Genomic DNA, 14,280 nt, shown 5'->3' with positions numbered 1-14,280 from the left:
CAACCAACCCTCGGCCCCACAAACGCACATTAATGCTCAAAGCCCCAGTGGGCAGCTGCAGGCACCGAACTGTATACTCCTCTGGGCTGGAATCTTTGTGCACCAGTGATGCCGTGGGCTGGCAGGTGGATGTGCTCCTGACCCCTCCAGTGTGAGGAGTGCCCTTCTAGGGGTCCAGCTAGGTTCCTCTTTATCTGATCTCTAAGACACTCACTTTGCAGTCCTCCCCCAGCCACCGCAAGCTTACCAATCAGCTCAGCCCATGACCCTGGCACCCTTGTTTGTTCTTTCTCATTCTGGCTGGTCTTTCTCAACCTCTCCACCTTTGCTGTCTCACGCAAAATTATAGTTCCCTTTCAAAGATGGTAAGTATAAGCATGCCAAAACTCATCTGTGTTTCCTTCTGATGGGGGCAGCTTGGGTCTCTTGAACTCTGCAGTGACCCGTGAGTCTTGGCTGCGGTGGGCATCTCTCACTGTGCCCCTTTGGTTAATAATACTGCAGGTTAACTCCATCCGGTTTCTAAGGGCACGCCTACAAACACACCTATGTATGCAAATATACTGCTCACATGGCCCCACCCTTAACCCTGCATGACCCCATTTTATTCAGATATTTTAGCTATCAAAAAGAGCAAATTTTCACTATGTTTTTCATTATAAAACCTGCCTGTGCCCATCCTCCCCAACCCCTCTGACCCAGAAGAATCAGAGGAGGGAGAAAGGCTGGGAGGAAACACCTCTTAAGGGAGTTTGCTGACAGTTCCTTCAGCTTCACCTTTACCACTTTTCCCAAAATTCCCCCTGCCAATTAATGAGCTCCAGATAAATGACAGTTCTTTCTCTGTCCCCTGTGTCCATTCCCTCCTGTGGCCTACATTCACAATCCCAGGAACACACTGGTAAGTCCTGGGCCATTGACCTGGCAGGGAGGTCCTCCCCACTTCTACATCTCCTTTCAGGAGCTCACAATACGAATTTGCATCCTAAAAGGTCCTCTGTGTTCTGCACTGAGAAATGCCAGGATCTGTTGTACACAAGTGTCAAAACTCTGAACTGGCTATGAGATGGGAGACCCAGAAAGAGATCTGTGCGTTTGCACAAGGTGTGCAAGGTGTGTGTTAGGGGAGGGGTGGATCGATCGTGTTTCAGTTTAAAATTTGTAGACGTGTCGAGCACAGTGGTGCATGCCTGTTACCCCACTTGAAGAGGCAGGGGGATTTCTGTGAGTTCAAGGCCAGCCCAGTTCAGGACAGTCAAGGTTACACAGAGAAACCCTGTCCCCCCCAAAATTGCAGATGTGAAAGAAGCAGCCGCAAACCCAGAGAACATGGGTAAGAGCACCTAGCCAGTCACAAAAGTAGGACCAGCAGCATGGCTGGATATTGCTTCCTCCAAACCCAACCCTGACCTGTGGCTGCTGACCTCCCTGGGCCAGCCAGGAGAGCGCTAATAGCCTGTGGGGTTCCCTAAGGTCATTTTCAAAGGGTCCCAATTGCAAGATCAGAGAACTAGGGTAGCAGAGAGTCCAGCAGAACCAGATGTTGGAGGGCTAGGCTGCAATATCAGTCAGTTGGTTGACACTGAAAATAAGAGGGCATAATTCTCAGCAGCCCAAGGCACCTTCTGCTGTCAGAAGTCCTCCACCTGGCCTTGCAGAGGCTCTCATGCTGGATCAGAAGAGGGACAAGTGAGAGCCAGGGATGCCACCTGCTTGCAACCGGGCCAGTTAGTGCATGTGCCTGCTGCTTCCTGGATCAACTTCCCACAGACAGAGGTCGAAACAAGAGCCCCTGTCACGCCATCTACCCATGATCCCTCATGGTGCATGTCCCTGCCTGGTTCAGCGTGCCTCTGGGTATCATGGGCAAGCACTTTCCGTGTGCTTGCAGAAGCCCCTACAGGTTCTTTTCCTTCCTGTCGCCAGATTGGCTGAGGCAGACGCTCCAGCTCCAAACCACAGTGGGGGCCCTAAAGTGGCCAAGTAAGAAGGGATCTTAGATGCAGGGCTGGTAGCATCCAGGAAACTGAGAAATTGGTTTCCTGTCTAGGGCTGGCATGGAGAAGGAGCCCTGAATTTCGAGAGGCCAACACAGAAGGAGGGCAACATCACATTACAAGAGTATCACCTCTGCCAACAAAAGGATGCAGGATGTGTTTCCATCAGTGCTAAAGGAGACAGGGAAACTGAGGCAAGGCATCTAAAGAGAACGACCCCATCAGGTAAAAAGAGATAGTTTTGTAACAAGGGTTAGCACCCAGGGTGGAGGCTTAGTGAAAGAAACTAAGAAGCAGGTGGGCTCTCCTTGGGTGCATAGTGGCGTGGTGTGAGCCATTCCTGCCCCTGCCCAGCCAGACAGCTGCGCACGATGGTACATGACTCAGTGAACAGCTTCATTATTGATGAAAAGAAGGAGAGCAATACCCGTGAACCAAGAATCTATTTTGGAGCCCTGGCAACAGCCCTGGGCAGGGTAAACGTCCTCGTGTCAGAGATAAAGAAGCAACAGCAGGTTCAAAATACTGTGTGCCCTGACAGCCTTGCCCGGGCTCAGGGTCAAGTCAAGCCCTGTCCATCTTGGGCAGAATTAGGTTTATGTGCTTATCCAGCCTAGAGCTGAGGAAGGTGGTTGGCTCGAGCTGAGACACTCATTCAGTTGGTAAACCGTCTGCCTCAAAAGCTGGCAGATCAGAGTTCCTCCACTGAACCCACATTTGAGCGGCTGGGTTTGGTACTAGGCTCTTGTGTTCACAGAGCCTATGAGGCAGGACGGCTAGATTCTTGTACTCACTGACCTCACACCCAGCCTGACTGCCAAGCTCCAGGCCAAGGAAAGACACTGTATCTCACAATAACAAGACAGGTGGCACCTAAGGAATGACGGTCAAGTTTGTACTCTGGCTCCCACAGGCACAGACACACCTGAACAGGCACATACACATGGGGTTTTGTTTGTGTGTTTTGGCTGTTTTGTGTCTTGCTTTGTTTTTGTTTTTTTATTCTGTTTATTTATTTTTTTTTTTATGCATGTTGGTTCTTCTGTTCTAACAGTGTTCCTGGAAGCTGAGGGGATTCCTTCACTCCAGCTCCAGAAGAGCACTTGGCCTGGCCAGTGCAGGAAGAAACCCAACCCTACTCTAACGCACAGCCCACCAGGCCCCAGGCACAACACAAAGAAGTAAGGATGCCATTAACTTTGCTTCCCACTCCACCATCATTGCATAGACTGGCCAGAGACAGTCCCTCTCATCACCATGGGAACACAGCAAGCCAGAACAGGAGTCCCTATTGCAGTGCGGCTGCTGTCAGTAGAACTGGGGTGTTCCCTAACTGCTATTATAGAGTTCTTCTCAAACAAGCTGATAGGTATTTGGGCAGCCAAATGGTGCCCTGCTTGCAGATAAACACCTCTGGCCAACTGTTACCTGTGGAAGAAAATTATGGTCTGTGGACAGTGCTCCTAGACGTGTCTCACACACATTTGGGGTTCTCTTCTCAAAGGTACGCCCAGCTTCCCCAGTTTCTACCTGCCATAGCTGTGGGGGTCACAGCAGGTGTGACCCATCCTTCTAGATGAGGCACGGACCGGGCCCAAGCCCCCCTAGTTAAGCTGTGCCCCGCTCCTGCTTGCTCAGACACAGCTGCATCAGGGGAAGAACTAAGCATCTTCACGTGCTACAGTCTCTGCATGTCTGCTTCCCTGTGATGCACCTACTGCCAACACACTCCCAAGCGGCACAGACCACGAAGATGAGGTTGTCTCTTAGGCTGACTTTGACTGCCAGCTATGGCTGGCTGGGAATCATGGACCCTGGAAGGCTAGCTGTGCCCCTGAGAAACGAGGACCACCCAGAGTCATCCTGCTGGCTCCATAGCACATAAGTGTTCGAAGTCGTGATTTGATGGTACTGCCAAAAGATTAGGTGTGGGCCTGCAGAGACCAATGCAGGCAGGCCTTGCGCCAGCCATGGTCAATGTGTTCCAATTCTGACCGCAGGGACTAGGATGGAAGGGCAGGTGGATGGGTAAGAAGAGAGCTCCACGTGCAGCTAAAAGAGACCCACCACAGAGGAGGGGAATAGATACTCATGGATGTCAGTTCGTTCAGGTGTAGAATCAGCTGTAAACCATGGATGCCTTCAGTGGGTCTGTACATGCATTTCCAGAAGAATTAACTGAGGTGGCAAAATCGTCCTCCAGGTGGATGGCCAGGTAGAGAGGTCTGAGGGAGGGGCAGTGCCGTTTGCCCACTTAGCTTCTTGCTAGAGTGTGTTATGGCTGGAGCGGCTGTTGTCATCCTCATGGACATTGGAGTGCATCTTCTTCTATCTGGACTGATGACCAGTGGCCCTCCAGGAACCCTCCAGGCCTTCAGCACCAGACTGGGACTGTTGAAGCAGCCACCTTTGTGGGGTGAGCAGTTCACAGCTTCTCAGCCTCTCCAGCATGCAGCCGTTGTTGGACTGCCCAGCCGACACAATGTTAGACAACATAAAAACGTCTCTTTTGCACTGGACGTCCATCCCATTGGTTCTATTCCTCTAGGAAACCCTGACTATATTTCAGGTAAGATAAACTGAACTTAGCACTGCTCTTAGCATGCGAAGGTGGTCTTGGTTTTCTTCTAAAGCTGAAGTAAAACAATCAAGGTTCTTAAGTTCAGCCTTAAGGTCCATGCTTGGAAACTCAGTGTTTGGGAAATGGAAGTAGGAGGATTGGGAGTAGCTCAGGGCCAGCCTGAGCTACTTGTGAAACCCTGTCAAACACACAGACACAGACACACAGACAGACAGACAGACAGACAGACACACACACAAAGTTTTTAAAAGTTAGATTCCTAATAAAAAGAACTTTTAACCAAAATGTAGTCAGTAAAGCTCTAAATCTGTTGTGAGGAATTGCACTCCTGGTGGTACGGTGGCCTCTTAGGCACACATGACAGAACTTTGAACACTATAACTGTGAGCTGGTATGTGAGCTAGTGTCCACAATGTCACAGAAAACAACCAAGGAAACTCTCCTTGATGGATCCCACCTGTGTCTGTTGTGAGGCAGTCAACAGTTTTCTCTCCTCCCAGGTAGAACAGGAACTTCCTGGTTTCTCACAGAAGCCCAGGGGTCCAAGCAGACAGAGCCCACACAGCATAGCACCATCCCCTGCCTGAGAAAATTAGTAAGGAGGTTAGGAAGACAGCAGACAACCTGACCATCTTTACCTTGGTTCTGGTGAGGAGAAAACAATCTCTAAGAATTCAAAGACAAAACTGTGGGGGTGTAGATGCGAGTGTCACACCACTTTTGAGGAATCAAACATTAAAACATTCCTTCACTCATGAGGCAGCCTGGAGCAAAACCAGCACTCCTCGGAAGAGCCTTCACTCAGTTCTGCCTCCGAGGCCCTGAGCACCACTGATCAACCAGGAATTCAGGGGAGACAGTTCTTAAAAACCCTCCCAAGCCTGCAGAAACAAGTCACTGTGTGCTTTTGTAAGGGATGGCAGGCAGCAGGACCAAACCTGTGCAGACTATGATGAACAGGAAGAACAGGCGAGGAATGGGGGTGGGGAGAGAAAAGAGGAGAGGCCACTGGAGTGTCTAACCCACATACAGCTCCATTCCAGGAGCAAAGACAAGGGGAGAAAGGGGGTAACTGGGCTGCCCAGATATTGGGGAAAGCAGCCAGGGAACAAGTCCTCAGACTCAGGAGGGGTGACCAGCCTTAGCCGGAATTCATACAAGAGCTAAACATCCAGGCACATTGTAAAGACACTTTGCCACAACTAGGGCATGAGAGGAATGCTAAGGAACCACTCTGTCCCAAGGAGACTGGGCCACAGCCCCAGAAGAAGCCAAATCAGAGAGAGGAAATCTCTCACACCAATGACAAGAGCTGTCGACCTGGACCAGCAAACCAGGTCATTAACTATGAAGAAGGAAAGCAAGATCAGAATGGGCACAGACGGCCAAACCCCAAGTTTTCTACTAGCAAGCCTTCCTTAAAAGGCTCCTTAGAAATTGGTTCATTTTAATGTTTTCCATGCATGTGCATGGGTTGGTACAAGTGAGTGCAGTTTTCCACGGAGGCTGGAAACTGACCAGCTGGGAACCTAACTCTGGTCCTTTGCAAGAGCAATGAGCTATTTCTCCAGCCCCATAGAGGAATCTCTTAACAGGTTCTGCTGCTAGAAAAAAAAAAAAAAAGAAAAAAGAACATTACTCCAGACCAAAGGACAAATCAGATATAAATCATATTATCATCATCATCAATTCTTGATTAATCCAGATGGACTCCAGTTTGGGCTGATTCTAAATCTGCCTCTTGTTGGTCCCGGAGATTCAGGAACTACACTTCATTTTTATACTGTACAATCTGAGCACATGGGCACAGGGAGTGTATTTTAAGTGAGTTTTCTCCACATGTGTAAAGGCTCTGGGTAATTTCTGTTTCCTTCTTTATGGGCATGCGTGTTTTGTACAGTCATATTGCTGAGGTCTGGCTTCCACCTATGACTATGATAATGTGTTCCTGTGGCTGGAGGCAGATTCCAACTATGTCTCTTTGTCTAGGAGTGGGAGGTTGTAGGGATGGGGTCTGGGAGTTTGGGGGGAGGATCCAAATGAGAACAGCAGAGCAGAAAGTCTGCCATAGCCTCCAACCCTGACCCCAGAGCCAGTGCCCATGAACCACCACCCAGAGTAGATGCCAGTTAACAGGACTGTGCCAACTCTGTACAAAGAGCGCCATCCCTTCTCTCTGTGCTTTGACCCCTCCAGAGGAAAGCAATGGGACAGAGAGTGGTCTTGTGGGGGCTAAATCAGGCTAAAGAGTTTAGGATAAAACAGAGTCTACAACTAAAACACAACTGCTAATCCTCTGGACACAGGACCAGGTCCCCAGTCTCCTGACACAGGCACAACGTTCACAGACAGGGTCTTGGTGGCGGCTAGTCCTGGCCTGGTGGTCTCCTCAGTCTGCCACGCAGGGTGCCTGATTCCTCTTCTTCAGTGGATGAGCCCTAAATAAGGAAGGGTCAAGTCTGGCTGGCTGAGGCTCCAAGGACACTGGAAATCTGCTTGTCTACTGCTTTGTATCATTTAAGCTGTTGAGTACACTCTGACACTTCTAAAGCTCATCTTTCACTGACGCTAGGAATGGAATCAGACAGCTGAGTGCTCGCTCAGCATGCACAAAGCCCTGGGGTCCCTCCTCAGCACAGACTAAAACTGAGCCTGGCGGTACACAACTATAATCCCATCACTCAGCTGGTAGAGGCAGGAGGATAGAAAGACCAAGGTCATTGTTGGACATATATGAACTTGGAGGCCTGTATGAGCACCACGAGACTCAAAAGGAAGAGAGAATTTGGCATGGGAAAATGTCCATGCATTAAAGTCTTTCGTTATACAGAGACACAGATGGAGATTTCACGGAATGCTGAAGATAACAGGCCTCAGGGCCAGGGCTAAGAACCTAGCCTTCAGGAGAAGCCCAATTTTTTTCCTGGGCATGCCAAACCATCAAAGAACCCATTTTCCTCTAAGTAAGTAAAACCACAATCCTCACATTACAAATTCAACAAACATAACTGGGTATCTAGTTTCCCAAAAGATCAAGGACCACCAGAAGGAACGTTCAAGAATTCAACAAACATAACTGGGTATCTAGTTTCTCTAAAGATCAAGGACCACCAGAAGGAAAGTTCAAGAATCCTAACACACTATTACCTCTCACATCTTGGGTCCCGGAAAAGGAAGTAAAAGTCACTATGGTCAGAACAAAGTCTGTCACCTGTGGGCAGGCCAGGTGGCCCGTGCTTTCATATCCTTTCACACGTACTGAGAGCAGGGGGCTTTCAGTTCTCCCCAGGCTGTGTGTCACAGCCATGTGAGAAAAGAAATTAGTCAGATTATGCAAATGACTTAGTAAGTGAACATGGCTCGTCTTTCTAGTAATGGGGAAGCCTGTGGCTCGGAAAGCCCCGCGGACAACCCTAAGAGCTGCAACTGCTCTCCCAGGAGCGTTGTCACATTACATCCCGGGGGAGAAGGGACCCGGAGCCCCTCCACCAATTCCCTGGTTTAGCACCGCACTGTAAAGTGCAGCACTGCAAGTCCGCCCCTCCCCCGCTCACTGCCAACCGCAAGGGCAGCTGAGGATGAGGAAGCTGAAACCGGCCCCGCCGGCTTCCTTTCCTCGGTCAGGTTGAACGGCAGAGGACAGAGCCACAGGATGGAGTCTACAGTTTTCTTACCTGTGCAGTCTCATCTCCGGAGAACTAAGGGTAGGTGTGTACGTGTCCTTGTCCATGTTTGTGTTTGGAGGAGGGCGAGAGTTGGCGGGCGCAAAAGCGTGAAGGTCCATGTGCACATACGCGTGTACACATCCCCGCGGAGGCCGGAGGCCGAAGTCAAGGGTCTCCTACGCCACTGCTCCCGCTTTATTTTAGGGTGGGGGCGTTCCTTGAGTCTGGAGCTCACTGATTGGCTGGCCTGGCTGGCACGATGACCCCAGAGCTCACTGATTGGCTGGCCTGGCTGGCACGATGACCCCAGAGCTCACTGATTGGCTGGCCTGGCTGGCACGATGACCCCAGAGCTCACTGATGGCTGGCCTGGCTGGCACGATGACCCCAGAGCTCTCTGATTGGCTGGAGTGGCTGGCACGATGACCCCAGAGCTCTCTGATTGGCTGGAGTGGCTGGCCTGCGGGCTCCAGAGACCCTCTTAACTCCCTAGCACTGGCGTTAACAAGCTCAAGCCATATCCAACTCAACATGGGTACTGGGTCTCCAAGCTCAGGTCCTTAAGCTTGCACGACATAAGACTGAGCCATGCCCACAGTCCTGCGTCCTAACATTTTCTTTCCTCTCAATACCAGACCTTGGACAAATCACGTGCTTATGACACCTCCGGCTCCCTGCTCATGGGGTGTGCATTGTATCACCAAGTCTCCATCTTTTCTCGGCAAATACACTGGTGGAAGGGACCAAAGAGCCTCAGGCAGCACCCCTCGCCCAGACTAGAGGAACAGGAGGTAGGAATGTGGAAGTGCTGGCGTGACTTGACGCTTGGGCCAGTGGGAACACAGAGGTGCACTCTTCAGGTACTGAAGATGGGCCAGTGGGTCCCCCACAGAGTGAGCCTGTCGGAAAGAGCTGGCGCCAGTGGGCGTGGTTCTCAGATGAGTGTCTGCCTCACATTCCTCAGCTGCTAGAAACAAAAGGCCTCTCTATCACGCATAAGCTTCTAAGTAACGAGGAGTGTGTGGAGAGGTGCCCGAGTGTCCTGTGGAACCCAGAAGACTGCTGCCACACACAGACAACCCCGAGTGGGCAACAACCATCAGTGTCAAGGTGCCAGCCGCCTCTTACCTCTCTCCCACACTGCTTGGCATCACTTGCAGACAAGATTGTACCTTTTGGGAGACACACCAAGTTCTGTTTCCCTGATCGGTCCTGGCGAAGCTGGCCCTTGACTACAGCTAGTGGATCCTGACTGTTGTTGAGGATGCCTCATTTGCATAAAGAGGAATTCCAGGTGCTTCTGGACATTACCTTATAAGGGGAAAGGAAGTTTAATCTGGCTACCAGGCTATGTGACCTCCTCCAGGGGCACAAGGTGGGAGCAAAGGTGGGCCACAGGACTATGTGTGCCAGGGCATGCGGGTCTGGGGCAGGGGTAGGCAGAGTAGGCTCCTGCAGATCTCAGGATGGATTTCTGGGGTCTGGACATCCCTTGACCTGACTCTTGCTCCAAGCCAGCTCCCCACTCCCTTGGTTTCCTGGCTACACAAAGATATACGTGTGTCCTGAGTCCCCTATAAATACATCCACAATAAAAAAAAAAAAAAAAAAAAAAAAAAAAAAAACCTTTTATATTTTAGTATCTTAAAATAATTACCTATACCCTGAGCCCCATTTTCTTTCAATTCTAGCCCAGATTTCTCTCCCATCCAAGAATCTATTCTATATTTTTCAATGGGCTTCGGACTCTGCGCTGAGCTGTTTGTTTCCCCCCTCAACTCTACTCCTCTGCGCCCCTGCAGCTCAGTATGACCACAGTCCCCCCCACACACTCATCCAGAACCCAAAATTCACTGCCCTTCTTGACCCTTCCTATTCAATATTTGCTCAGTCTCATCACATCAGCTGTCTTCCAAATCTTTCTCTAATCTCATCTGTGTTCCACTTCAGAGACTCCCTGCAGAGCTGATGTTCGTGGGCAGCCCAGTCACTGACCTTCAGACAGTAACTTCAGGCAGTGGCCTTCAGACAGTGGCCATTTCCCCAGGTAGGCTACTTGCCGTGAAAGGCAGCTTACAGAACTACCTCCTCTGTGTGAAAGATGGGTTTGAATCTGTGGCAACTCTGTTTGGGACCATTTATATCTGTGCCAGGAGCTACATCTTCTGCCCCAGCATATTTCACCATCTGTCCTGGCTTGTTCTCTATTATTGCGATAAACACCAGGACTAAAAACAACCTGTGGAGAAGTGGGCTTATTTGGCTAACATGTCCCCATCACAATCCATCATTGAGGTAACTCAGGGTGGGCACTCAGGGCAGAAACCTGGAGACGGGAACTGAAGCAGAGACCACGGAGGAGCAGTTTGCTGTCTTGCTCCCAGCACCTGCTTTCTTATACAACCCAGGACCACCTGCCCAGGGATGAAAAAATCCACAGTGAGCTGAGCTCCTCCCCTCCCCACACCCATCATTAATCAAGAAAACGCCCCCACAGACTTGCCTACAGGCCAGTCTGGTGGAGGTAATTCATCAGTTGGGGTTCCCTTTTCAGAATTGCCTCTAGCTTGTGTCAAGCTGACAAAAAACAAACAACAAACAAACAAAAACATACACCACCATTCCCACTGTCAGCTGATCAAAGTGTCTACGTCAATAACGGAGGCACCCAGCATTTACAAAAAGAAATGAGTGTTTGTTGAGATGGGTGTGCTGAGTCTGACTGAGAACTGAGGTGTACATGTGCCTTCAAACATCTCAAGGCACTCCATAAGTATGTACACAATATTTTTCCTTATTAATTAAAAAAACAAACAAACAAACAAAAAAACAAATTAAACTCACCCAGTGTAGTGGCCTAATCAAGATGTGCTCTATCAGCCAGCTGTGATGACTCATGCCTATACCCACAGCACCTGAGAGGCGAGAGTAGGCAGGAGGATTGTGCTAGGCCAGTGGTTTTCAACCTGTGGGTTGAAACCCTTTTGGGGGTCAAACAACCCTTCCCTAGGGGTCACCTAAGACCATCTGCATATCAGCTATTTACATTACGATTCATAACAGTAGCAAACTCACAGTTTGAGGTAGCAATGGAAATAACTGTGTGTTTGGGGTCACCACAACATGAGAAACTGTAGCACGGGACTGCAGTGTTCGGAAGGTCAGAGCCACTGCCCTGGGCTATGTGGGAAGTTCCAGGCCAGCCTGTATCAAACAAACCAAACAACTTGTAAATGCCAGTCTCTTGGAGCTCCACCCCCTTGCTGGCCCAAACCTGCTATCATAGGGCAAACACCTGCTGAGAAGGGCAGGTCACCCTCCCAGCCCTCTCCTACCTCCATTGTACCCACAGCCCCAGGAGTAGGGGGCGCTACTCAGCCCTTCCCCAACTCTCCAAATTCTGTTTTCTCAGCAAGCCTTTTCTACAGGCTCACTGTGCGTGAGGATTCAGGAGGCACTGGCATTCTTTGGCTTCCACCATCTCCTATACAGTGGGCTCAAACTCCACCTTGGAAAGTGGTTTCCATTGTCTTAGGTATCAGTTCATACTGCATGGGGTCATTCCATGCCACAAAGAATGACCCCATTTCCCCGCATGGCTTTGCCCGAAGTTGAGCTGCACACACTCCAGCAAGTCCTGAGGCTCTTCTGTACTCCGCTGGCTCTTCCTTTCCTGCTGACATCACTTCTGCACCCCCTTTGCACTCCAGACAGCTCCTGGCCCAGGAAGACTTCCATTTAGATCTAGCAAAGAGCTTGTCAGACTAAACTAAGAGCACCTTACCTCACTGAGTCGCACCTTACCTCACTGAGTCCCACAATAGATTTGTAGTTCTGACGAATTCTGCCTGGCCATGTCTGGTAATATGTGCTTGAATCCTAGCCTTAGAAGGTTGAGGCAGAAGAATCGTGAGTTCAAGGCCAGGCTTGGCTTCACAGTAAGACCCTTTCTCAAACAAACAAACGAACAAACAAATAAATAAATTTTAAATTAATTAATTATAATTCATTAGCTGCATTGATGAGCTCTGGATTCAAGGGAGAGACCCTGCCTGTAAATATATGATGGAGAAGGTTGAGAAAGACACACATCAATCATTCACATACATGCACACATGTATATCTGCAACCTATATACACACATGTATATGTGCCTGCACCTGTGCATAGACATGTCCACACAAGCATTATGCATGCATACATACAAAGATGTACACACATGTAAAAATCAATCAATCAAATCAAATCAAACATCTATCTCCCTGTAACCCTAAAGCTTATCACAGGGCCTGTGTACAGCAGGTTCTAGACAAATCATTCCTAATGCATAGCAGAAGAGCCTCAAAGGAACCAGCAATGGCCTTGTGCATCAAGGCTATGGAGTGTATCCAAATGAAGGGGGGAAATTCCACGTTGGATTCTCATATATAAGTATGGTCCAGGATGGATCCGGCTTTCCTTTCAGGCTTATGCTGTTTATAAAAAAGGCCACACAATCTGTAGTTCCGTAGAACCTTAATGCAAACTGAAATGCCATGTCTCCAGGAACACGCCACACTCTTCAGAAGAGAGCCCACCCCATTCCTGCCTAACCCCAAACACGTGCACATAAAACTGTAAGGTTCTCTCTGCCAATTTGGTCTATTACAGTAATAGACCCAAGAGATGGTCTGGGGGCTGTGGATAACTCTTCAGCTGAAGTGAATTGGGAGCCTTGCCAAGGCTTTTCAGCCTTGGAGCCTCTCTCTGCATAGGAGGCCAGCCATCCTAGAAACAGCCTTCTTGTCTGCACTCACAAAAATATAGGAGGGGCATGAAAGAAGCCATGAGCAGGGAGATACAGCCTCGAGTGGACAGCGAGGGCCCCACACACTGACTATGCGCTGTCACCAGTGGGGTCCTCTCTGTTAATTGGCGAAAAAGTCAGTGTTGGGCTTAATTCCATCCTGGTGTTAAAACTGAACACAATGTGTTTATGTGTGTTCTTTGCTGGCAGGAAAATGCCCCACCCAAAATAAACTTGTTGTGTGGAACAAGCCTTTGGTCCATCCACAGTGAAAACACCCTGTGAAAACTTGTCTCCTTACCAGCAGAAAGGCTATGCATGATGCGTTCCACATATCGGTAAGGAATAATGACCATTCCTCATGGCGCAGGGGAGGAGATCCTGAATTTGCAACTCTTACCCAGTCCAGTGGTATAAAAGTTTCTGCCACGGCTGACCTCAAATTACAAAACTTCTCTCACTGACCTGAAGTGGAAAGATATAAGCCCTGCCCACTTTTGCAGACTTTCACAAGCAGGCCTAATGTTGGACCCTAAATCTCCCTTACCTGGAAGTACTAAGGACTGTCTCACTGCTTACGTGTGCATTCTCCCTGGAAGCATGAAGCGCCTACTGTATACATGGTACTGTACTGAATCTTGCAACACAGGGCAGCAGATCTCTGCTGAAAGCCAGGATTCAGCAAACTGTGCTGCTCAGTCAGGTATCAAATATAGCTATGGCTTCAACATTTGAACACTTGACCCTGACAGACAGAGAGATTTCAGAAAGTAGTAGGCTCTTCAGGAGGTGGAGCCTACCCTGAGAAAATTGGGAAGACCTTTTGGGTCACGCCCTGGCCCTGGCCCCATCCAAACCCTCTGCTAGCTATGTCAACATGATATAGCCAGGTGCTTCATGTTGCCTCTGCCACTACTGTGAGCCCCCCCCACACACACACACACCTTCCTGCCAGGATGTGCAGTCTCCCCTCAAACCCTAAGTCAAGCCCCTGCAATGGGGCCCCAATTAATGTGACACACCAGCATAAAGCTGGTTCACAGAATGGCCGAGAAATCTGAGGGGAATTGTGGGAGGGTGTTAAACAAAGGAGGTTTCACTTACAGCTCGCTTTGTGGGAGAGGAAAAAGGCGGCAAGCCCTGCATTCGTCGGTCGGATAGCATTTTAGTGGTAAACGCAGAAAAACGCTGAAAGCTAAAAGAAAAGCTTAAGGAATTAAACAAATATTAAAACATTTCTATTGTTATGCC

General features: G+C 49.4%; 1 long non-coding RNA gene across 1 annotated transcript; it reads left to right on the top strand.

The window, feature by feature from the left end:
- The first annotated feature begins 7,975 nt into the window (after positions 1-7,975).
- Positions 7,976-13,463, top strand: LOC132647997 (uncharacterized). The gene is made up of 4 exons (XR_009586321.1): positions 7,976-8,282; positions 8,879-9,034; positions 10,194-10,290; positions 13,240-13,463. It is a non-coding gene; the product is annotated as an uncharacterized LOC132647997 (long non-coding RNA).
- Positions 13,464-14,280: the final 817 nt, after the last annotated feature.

Source organism: Meriones unguiculatus, chromosome 15 (genome assembly GCF_030254825.1).
Source record: "Meriones unguiculatus strain TT.TT164.6M chromosome 15, Bangor_MerUng_6.1, whole genome shotgun sequence".
Taxonomy (NCBI): domain Eukaryota; kingdom Metazoa; phylum Chordata; class Mammalia; order Rodentia; family Muridae; genus Meriones; species Meriones unguiculatus.
This window is presented reverse-complemented; position numbering and strand designations above follow the sequence as displayed.